Here is an 11,081-nt window from a genome sequence, read left to right on the forward strand (position 1 = left end):
AACGCAACAGTACTTAACTGCAATGTTTAAATACGTCTAGACATAATTAAACATTGCCAACTTTATTTTTAAAAAATGTGAAAAATTCTGAGGGGGGCCAAATGATTTTTATTTTTCAACTAGGGGGGCGCAGCATAAAAACGTTTGGAGACCACTGGTCTAGGAGGATTATCACAGTGCCGGTCCTCTACCTTCAGGGTTTATCAAAGGAAGTAACCAACACCCTTGCTAATTGCAGTAATCTGTGAGATTCCATGTCACCAAAAGGCTATCAACAGACTTTAACACAGTACATTGATAAAGGCCTATTGATGGTCACATATGATTTTCATATTAAATAAATTATGCTTCCACCTTTTATAATTTTTCATACTCAACAGATTATTTTTGGCATCCTACCGTTCCAGCCTATACACATTATCATCGACTCGTTTTCATAACAAACTCAGTCCTACTACATTGAACATACATTTTCCTACAGGGTAACCCTTAGGTATAAAGTCACACAATTACAGCTGTGTTTACTATTAGAGTTGGAAAAACAATATACAGCCGATCCCAGGATGGCTTAACAATAACTCTCACAGTGCATATGTTCTACTCCTAGGTTTTGCCAGAGAGGCAACCAACTCCAACCCCCTTTCTGGTACAGTAATCCATGAAAAATCCACGTAATTCACTACCTGTCTACAGACTATAATATAGTTTAATTACAAACCATCCTTAAAGGCCTAATATTTTACAGTACATATGTCGGGCCTATTGCTTTTGTCTTAACTTTTCATAATAAACTGATCTGTCCTATGGCATTGACAATTTTCCCAATTAACCTATCATGTCTATAGCCTTTATCATTGGCTTATCATCATAGCCTAGTTTATTCCGTTTAAGATTTCTCACAATGGAATCTTCGGGTATACAGACTGAAAATTATACACAAAATTTTCTCTGGTAATGTGCGAGACAGATTCCCTGTAACATACCTGCGTTAAAAGTGTAATCATAATATACCCTGAAACACCTAATGGATTTAACATGCTTTTCACAATAACAAAGTCATGCCCACTGTTTTTGTAACAACTCCATAATAAGTCAAGCCCATAGCCCTGATCAACAGTTTGTTACATAACTAACCCACTCCTGCTGTACTGAACCTAAACTGTTCAATCCAAACACTTTTTTCAGCATTAACTCACAACTTCAGCTCAATCAACATATGTACTCGAGGAAATCAACATCTGGGCGGAACCAAAGAGCCTGTATTAGTAATCATACAATTACAAATATGTACAAAATTACAGTTGACATAATAATATACACCCCTTCCTAAAAATGCATAACAAGAGTCTTAAAATCCAAGACGTCTATCCCAAGGGTTTATAATATGAGATAACCAACGCCAAAACCCTTGCCTACTGTGGTAACCTGTGAGATTCCATGTAACAATACCAATCTATATGTTAAAATAAGCAATTTTAAGACGATATATAAAACAATTGGCCCATTAAAATACGTGCTCAAACAAATCAACATTTTGTTGGAGCCAAAACCCCTCATTCACAAAGTTATTAAAGCGGTTTTTCTATTGCTCACGTAAAGTCTAGTGACAGCTATGCTATCAAGCCAGACTTAAAAAAGGACTGTTAGAATTTAATGTGACAGTGTGCTACTTAAGCATAATTTTCAGATGCAAAATAGTCCCACAACTGCGCCGTGGAGTCCGATCTAATGAGGGGCAACCATGTTCAAGCATACTGTTTAACTTCCTTTTTTTAAATAACCACCCATTAAACGAATTTTTTGTAATTTCTCCTTCATATTTATTTCAAGGATTTAAATAATTATATGCCAACAGTGGTTGTGAATTTCACTTTCATAGCCCAAAATATTTTTTATGTAATTGTGCACACTAGTAAAGAAAAAGTGCAAAATAGATTGAGCGTAGATTTAGGGCCTACCATGGGGAAAAGGTTTAAAAGAGCTGAAAATCTGTGAAATGTAGTCTTAAGTATATTATTTACATAGAGTTTAAAGTTTTTATGGATTTATCAGAAAAACATAGGTGTATTCATGGAAACCTACACAAGCTGTCGATTTTCAGTCCTAGTCCTCTTGCTCATCCATCATCTGATTGTGGACAGTCCTCTGGGGATGCCTGTAGTTTCACAACTATCAGTTGAAAAATCCTCACTTGAAAATTGATTTTGGTGGGTTTGCTTCCCCCAGTGAGCAGAGGTTAATATATTCTGTGATTTAAAATAAATAATTTATAGATTTAAAATATAAAGAGAGGACTGCATTGATGATGGAAAACGAGGAGTAGTGAGTCTTAGCTGTACATGAAGTCCTTGGTTCTTAAACAATATATCACCCTCAAGTTTGGATGTACCTTTTGTGGTACACCCAAAGGAAAATGGACCTGTATTTGAACATACTTTCTTGCTGCATAGGACTGTACCAGTGTTAGTTCGATCAATTCTCTTCAATGGCAATAAGAATAGTCGCTTGTTTACTCAGTGCCAACCATCTAGACTTTTATATGTAAGATGATAGCCATCGCCTGAAAGTATATCTCAAGTGATAACACAGAGATACCCTTTCACAGATGCCTACATGAATGATTGTGGATAAGGCAGACCAAATTTGTTCTCAAATGGACCACAACAGGTTGCACAGTTAACGACTCATGTATTGTGGCCTCTGGTTTAAATAGTCATCTGTTCTGGGCCACGCAGCACTAACCTTTGTAACAGTCAGGAACTTGGGTCTAGTTGATCAAAACTCATCACTGCAGCAACAAATATGAGATTGTTAGTTCATGCAACTGTCTGCTTCTGCTGGCACAAACGTCACCCCATTCCTTGACACCTCACATATGACAGCCTTACCCTGCTAACAGTAGTGTTTGAAGGGCTTGATTTTGCTGATCAATCTCTGTTAAGTCTAAGAAGATGAAATTGAAATCCCCACCCAAATGTGCATATGTTTGGGGCCATCCGGCCAATATTGTTGTTTGTGCTGTTAAAATGTCTGTCAGATCTAGACTCTGGGCATATATACGCCCCAAAATTATGTGTCAGCCATCCAGCTTCTTGTAGCTAGTGAATATGAATTAATGAATGAATGAATTACAAGATTTATAAAGCGCACAGCTACTCCAAGGAGTATCCCAGAACTAGGGGAAAGTACGTGAGAAGGGAGTTGCAATTAAGAACTGAAAAGCCATGTCTTCAGTTGTTTTTTGAAACAACATTCATTGATCAGTTGACGTAACTCTGCCAGCAGTCTATTCCATGCCTGTGGGTCCAGTTGGGAAAATTATCTGCCTCCTGTTTTTGCTTGCTTAATTCCAGGAACTTTGACAAAGTGACCAGAGGATGACCACAAAGTTCTGAGTGGCAAGTAAAATTGAATCTTAGAGGACAGTTACTCTGGACCAGACGGATGCAGAGCCCTATGCAAGAGTGTTCAGGTTTTAAACATAATCCTTTTCTGACTGGTAACTAGTGTAAATTCTTTAAATGGGATGTCATTGAGGCTAGTCTAGCACAGGAAAGTACCAAGCAAGCTGCTGCATTCTAAGCAGTCTGAGGTTTCTGAAGCAGATATTGAGAAAGTCCTATATAAGGTGCATTGGCAAAATCCAGCCTGGACACTACCAGGACAAGAAGAACTGTGGTCCTAAATGGTAGGGAAAGAAATTGTAAGATTTGTTTTTTGTCCATGCACATCAACCCAAAAAAAGTGGCAACAACCATATTTATTTGGGTTTGAAAGGTCAGCTGTTTGTCAATCTTAATGTCCAAGCTCTTTACAGCTTTGACATGGGCATTGGGTGGAGGTGTATCATCAAGCCAGTGAGCTTGTAAGTTCAGAGTAAAATGATGACCAAAGCAGCGATTCTCAGTCTTATATGGGTTGTATTTAAGTTGGTTGAAAGCCATTCACTGGAAGACCACAGAAAGGCAAGGGTTGATGACCTCTTCATCCAATGACTCATCGTTCCTAAAAGGAAAGAGTAGCTGAGAGCCATCTGCATAGGACACTATCTGCTCTCTTAGCCTATGAACATGTCCAACATTTGAAAGTGTCCTGTGTCTAATCCAAAAGAATGTCCACACATGTGTAATTTGCTATGATATGTCCCCCTCGTTTTGTGCTGCAATGATAGAGCTTCCTGCTTGGTAAGGTGCATTTCTTGCAGAAATGCTATATTGGGGCTCAAATGCTTCAGAAAAGCATGTGTTAAAACATTTTCTGCTTGGTTCCATAACCATGGATTCTATGTTATGAGTTTATACTTGTCATCAAGATGTTTTATGTAGCACATACTCTTGTTACACTTGTAACCCATCCTGGTGCGTCCCTCCATTTCTGTCTAGCCTTGCCCTCCTGTTGTCCTCACATTCATGAGTTTTACTGCTTCATGCACTTCAGCCCAGAACTTGACATTTTCCCCATCTCCCGATCCCCAAATCAGTGGTGTATGTCCAACCCACCCAAAACGCAAACTTTTGAAATAAACCAGCTCTTATCCGATGGGGAGAGCAGTATGGAAGGGAGACACTGACTATCTTTGGTTTAAATTCTTGGCTCCCCCACCAAATTGCCAAATTTATGCTGCATCTTCATGATCGACCATTCCAGGATTATATTTACTGTATGTGGATGCACAACATCCAATATAATAATGTTTTTTTTTATTATCATACACTGTAAGATAATTGTATTCATTCATGTCACCTGCTGTTCTCAGTGTAAGACCTGGCCGCAACGCCTCTTCACGGTCAGAGTTATTGGTATTTTTCTTATCCACAGAAAAGTCTGCAAATGTCCATCTGTGGGCTGTCTCAGCCTGTGCCTGAATGTAGGTGAAGGCGGGAGCAATTGCAACCTCCTTTCCTCCTTCTGTTTGGGTCCTGGAAGGTTTAATAAGGCTGTATGCTGGCAGTTAACATCTTCAGTGCCTATGCTGTGGTCTTAGGGAAGAATCCATTCCTTTTTCTCATTAGTACCATTGTGTTGCTCATCTGACATGCAGTTTTGTTTCTCTTAACTGCTTTGTGAGTGTTGCGAAGGAGGTCTCTGGTATTTCACTGCTGCTGTATAATCCGGATATATGTGGACATCATTATTCTCTACCTCAATGTTGCCTAGCTCACAGCCTTTCCGTACAAGAATATCTGTATCCTGGTAGTGCATCAGCAGGCTATTACTGTTCTAGGGGTAAGTCTGGCCGTGGCCTTCTCACAGGTGTTCGCTGAGCTCTCTCTATTACATAGAACTTTGTAAGTCACTGAGGTGCCACCGTCATTTCTAGTCATTTCTTGAGATACCTAAGCATGTCATGTCCTTCAACACCCTCTGCAAGGCCAATCACTCTGAGGTTGCTACGTCTGGCTCTCACTTCTACATTTTCAGCTTGACACCTAAAGCACTGCAATCGCTCCTTGAGTGCTCAGACTTTGCTTTTAATTTCAGACGTGCATTGTTAAAACAGTGGGACTGCTATTTCAGTCTCTTTGACCCTGTCTGTCAGTTTTAGATTGTCATCCTGCAACAATCTTAGCTCCCTTATAGTATCATCAATCTTAGTTTCCGTCACCTCACTGGCTGATAGCTTCCAGTATCTTATCTAGTTTGTCTGTCTGACCTCCTTCCTGATAAGCATTCGCTGACTCTTGCGACTGCTTCTGATCACGAACTATGTGTTTTTCTTCAACTGTAGTGAAGCTTTTCTTTCCTCACAGAGCATTTCACAGGCTTCCTTCTGCCTTGCTATTGTCACTTAGGGGGTTATTACAACTTTGGAGGAGGTGTTAATCCGTCCCAAAAGTGACGGTAAAGTGATGGATATACCACCAGCCGTATTACAAGTCCATTATATCCTATGGAACTCGTAATACGGCTGGTGGTATATCTGTCACATTTGGGACGGATTAACACCTCCTCCAAAGTTGTAATAACCCCCTTAGTCTTTTGTTTTATGGATTATTCTTCCCAGGCCGTCCAAATTGCTGTGCTTGTGCCCAGTCCTTGCAGTTATTGGGGTAAACAAATTGGGTTGTTTGTCGGTCTAATTATCTTCGTCTGCTCATTTGTTTGTGATAATATTAGTTATGCACTGTACATTTATATACTTAGAGATATGTGTGGCCAGTCCATATTACTAAGGAAACACCTCGCTCCTTGGGTGGTTGACCTAGGCTTGATTATTTTGTGAGTGTTTTATTTAATGTACTATTACTTTCTTGTGTGGCATAATTGTTATGTTCATGCTATACTCCACACCTATTTGTTCTTGCTACAGGGTCTTGTGTATGCATTCATTCATGGCCACCTCTGAATGTCCGCTTACTCCCCTTCACTCACCAGTCTATGTGATCAAGAGGCTATTGGAAGAGCCTGGGGCCATATGTATGAACACATTTTCACATTGACACAGAATGGGAAAAACCCTTTGATACATCTGTCCCCTGGTTCCATAACTAATATGCCTTACTGTTTTTTGACAGCTTTGCCCTCAGTAGTTAATAGCCATTGTTGGCCCATCGGACACTGATTAAGAGGTGTGTGGTAAGACCCAGCTCTTCCCCTTTGGACCTCCAAGCTGCAGCTGAGACCCCTTGCTTTCCCCTTGTGACACCTGGTGCCAGATTTGCAACCATTGCCACAGAGGTGGCAAAATCAGTGTCAGAAACAGAGGAGCAGTTCATCCTAAATGAACATCAGATGGGGCTGCAACCTCCTTGTTGTTTGTCAATTTCTATTACACTGATAGTGAATAATATCATATTATTCACTATTAGTATAATAAAAATGGAGTACAGTTAGCTGGAATATGACGCCCTAGCACTTAAGGTAAGTAAAAAATGCTTTTAAATGGATGTTGCATGCATGCATGCAAGTGAGTGTGTTTTAATTTGAGAGAGTGTGTGTACATGGGATTGTGTGTATGTGTAAGCATGTGTGTGAGCGAATGTTAAATGGTGTTTGATGTCACTTCCGCTACCCTTGGCCTTTTGGTGAATTGATGTTCATGAGTCCCTGGTGCTGCCTCTCTGACACATGACCTCCAGGGTGCTCCTAATAGCCCAGCTGGCCCTGCCACCCTTATTGTGGTATCCCTTGGCTGCCAGCACTCACCTCCCGCCTCCAGTTAAATCTGTGGATGGGGAAAGGAAGATCCCCCAGCCATGCACTACTCTATTGTCTCAGCTTTCAGTTAATTCCGAGCCAGTCATAAAATAGGGCCACTCAAATCTGTAATCACCTATTTGGGGACACACCTTCTGGGAAAAGCAGGACCCTCACCTGTAAATATTGTATGCTTCATGACTGGGCCTCCCACACGTTGACTCACAGAAGTCTAGGTGGGCTACAACCACCTAGTAGTAGGAACAAGGGAATTTTGAAGCTTTCCAAAGAAGAAGCTTTTCTTCTTGTACCAGACAAGTCATTTACATTTAAAACACTGTAGGATAACCCTAAGAAAATGCTTTACAATTCCTAGTTATCTTGGCTGGATTAAAAGTAGAAAGTCACTAGGTGTTATTTGGGATAGATACAGGTTGTTATTGCACGTCCATCTGATAGGGTCAACGTGTTTCAGCCGTCATTTCATTAGTCCGTTGGGTCTGCAGCTTTCTTCAGGACCTGTAAGGGCCCCTGACTTAAATATATAGGTCGGACTTTTGGTTAAAACCTATGTGCCCGATCCACCACGGTAACTTACATGTAGTAAATTATTACAGAGAGTGCGAAGTGCGTAGTTTCCACCTTAGGTGCAGAGACCTTCACCCGAGTGCAGAGACTGCCTCAAGTGCAGAGAATCCACACTAATAACTTCACTACATATACATTACCTTTGTGAATCTAGCCATGTGTGTCCAAGAGAACATGGGAATTGGATCCTGGCCTGGCAGTTCGGGCAGGACTGTTCCAAATGGAGCAGGGTCAAGACTGATTTTCATAACACTGGCTTCAAAATAAGGTGGCATAGTGTACAAAATAGTGATGGACTGGGATGTAGCCCAATTTTATGTATACGTCTGTGTGGAGACTAAATTGAGATGGGCATCCCCAGACATGGGTCCTATGTTAACTATGACACTGTAACCAAGCTACACACAACTGAAGAGTCACAATTAGGGAGAAACTGGTCTTGCGTTGCTTCTGTGCGGTTCAGGGAGGACTTGACCTGGACGTTCATGCTAGACTGTTCTGATTCGAGCCCGGTCAAGAATGATTTGCATAAAGCTGGCTCCAGTCTGTGGTGGCATGGTGTACAAAATAGCAATGGACTGGTATGCGACTCTGAGCTACTAGTAGCATCTGAGATTATTTCTCAGATCTCCATCTATCACTTTTTTGTATAGTTCAGTGAGACACCCAAATTGTGACAAGTATGCCCAAATGTGGATCTCATGTCTACTGTGCCACTGGAACCAAGGTACCCTGGCTTCAAGAGACCGAATCATGGCGAAGCTGGTCTGGGATTGCTTGTGTTTAGTTCAGGTAGGACCTGGCCTGGCAGTTCAAGTAGGACTGTTCCCATTGGAGCAGGGTCATTTGGCTCAGTCCAAACTCAGGTGGCATGATGTGCAAAATAACAGTGGCCTGGGATGCAACCCAAGTAAGTGCCAGTGGCTTAATTCAAGTATTTCATCCTTCACTTTTTTTAAATATATTTTAGATCTGTCAAAATCATAATTCCAGACTAAGATGAAATTGTCTGCAACCACCTAATCACCCTTGGTGAAACTTGCCCGGTTAGTTAGGAATGTCTGCAAGAAGGAGTCTTGCTCTTTATTAGGCTCATATGCTGTAGCAAATCTACTATTTCCCTGAAGTCCCCCACGTACCATAAGGTATCTAACTTATTTGTCAATTTGCTGAATAGGGGTGTAAGTTGTAGTGATTTATTAAAAAAGAAGATGATGACATTGTGTTTAGTATAGGAAGACAATCAATTATCTGCTTAATTCAAAATCTTGAAAATCACCTCTCCACGTCACGATTTTTGCAATAACATATTGTTCTGTTTTTATGATACAATTGCTAAGCTTCAGTCACATTTAGATGAACAACCTTCTCTTGATTCAGTAGAAAATGTTCCCTCCTTTTCTAAGAATTCTCTTTACACCTTCACTCCGATATTGAGTGAATCCATTTCCTTATTGCGCACCACCATCAAATCAGGATCATCCTTTGACCCCTTCCCACCGCCAACCAGTTCTAACTTTGATCATCATACATACAGGCTCTATTTTAACCTAATCTTTGTCATATCTCTCTTTCAACTTCTGCTGTTCTTTCTACTAAGAAACATGTCACATGCCAGAGTACTCCCTCTTGAAAAAATCCACAGCAGACTCAACTATTTTAAATAAATATAGGTCCATTTTTTCCTTACCATTCCATAGAAAATCCTTGAGAAGGAGGTCAGCACTCAACTCTCCCCCTCTCTGTAATCTAACAATCTTCTTAATATCACTCAATCTGCTTCAGAGCATTCCAGAGACCTGAATCTGCCACATTTGCCAAGACTGGTGGCATCCAAATAGCTCTAGATCAAAGCACTCTGTAGCCTTTGTCTTACTTGACCTTTGAACAGCTTTTGATATTGTCTCCCAAACCATTCTGAATAAACAAATTATGGAGAATGGTATCTCCTGAAAGGCTCTTGAATGGCTCTTATCTTTCCTACCCAACTGCTCGTAATTGATCATGTTCACAGCCTTCTGCTCCACCTAAACCCCCCACTGTCTGTGGAGTTTCTCTTTGTTGAGCCCTGCTTTGTTCAATATTAATATCAAAACCTCTCTCCACTCTCCTCAGGTCTTTCGGAATCAAAATAATGTCATCTGCTGATAATACACCTCAAAACAACATTCCTCTCCACTCAAAAAAGCTTTTGTTCCTGCATGACAATAGTTGCCTCCTGGGCGAGAGCTAATTACCTCAAACATAACACAGACTATACAGACGATCCTATATGGCGGTCATCCTTCTGCTTCTTCTAATAGTTCCGAACTTGGAGCCACCCCCCCTCCACAGCCAAGACCACCTGTATTCTATTCACTCTAATATTTCCTTTACTATTCAGGTCTATCGGATCTCTGCCACTAGCTTAAAGATGCTTAAAATGCTCAGGAAAAGTATTCCTCTTCTACCCACTGTCATTATACAATTGTTCATTATCATTCACTTATTAGGCGCCTTCAGGTTGGCCAGAACATGACAGCTTGTACTGTCCTTTAGCAGCCTCCTCCTCAGTCTATCTCCTCCTGGCTGAAAAACCTCCACTGGGTTCCCGTGCGGAAGCACTTCTGATAAAAAATAAGTGCATTGTGGGAAGAACTTCGAAACATACAACCTGCTTACTTACATAACATAACACGAATAATACCAAGGTATAAAGTATGTGCTTAAGACGGGACTCATAACTTTGTTTAAAGATGTTTTCCTACATGGCAAGGATACCTTATTAACCCTCAGAAAGCATCTTCATTTAAATTCTCTTGTTAGGTGAGTTCAGACCATAAGTGAAAGAAGATGAAGCTAGCCACTCTTCCTTTTCACAAATGTGGTAGTAGGTGAAAGCTGGAATCCAGAGCCTGCTCCCTGTGCAGCCACTTACTGAGTACCAGAATAAATTACGAACACACCAATGAAGATTTCCCCTTTCTCTCCTTGAGGAAATAAAAAACGAGTCAAACATGAGAAACGCTAAACAAATAAGTCATAAGATTTCAGCTATAAACATAGTATGCAAAATGCAAAAAATAAAAGGATTAGTTCATGACCGTGGCCCCTAATCCAGCTGGAGAGTTGGTCGCTGGTGACTAGCATCAAAATCTGTTACCTTAGTTTACAAGGGCTCTCGGTGGAGCCTCCCGCTGAAGACCCCTTGACCCAGAATTTGTAAAGTATAGGTGAAGAGTACCAATACATTCAGTAGAAGATCCCCAGTGGCGAGCAGGTGGGTCAGGTTTATGCAGAAAATCCTGGTCAATTTCCCTGTCTAATGTGACAATTCCCACAAACCTAACAGCCAGAACCATACAATCGCCCATCAG

The sequence above is a fragment of the Pleurodeles waltl genome, chromosome 2_2 (genome assembly GCF_031143425.1).
Source record: "Pleurodeles waltl isolate 20211129_DDA chromosome 2_2, aPleWal1.hap1.20221129, whole genome shotgun sequence".
Taxonomy (NCBI): domain Eukaryota; kingdom Metazoa; phylum Chordata; class Amphibia; order Caudata; family Salamandridae; genus Pleurodeles; species Pleurodeles waltl.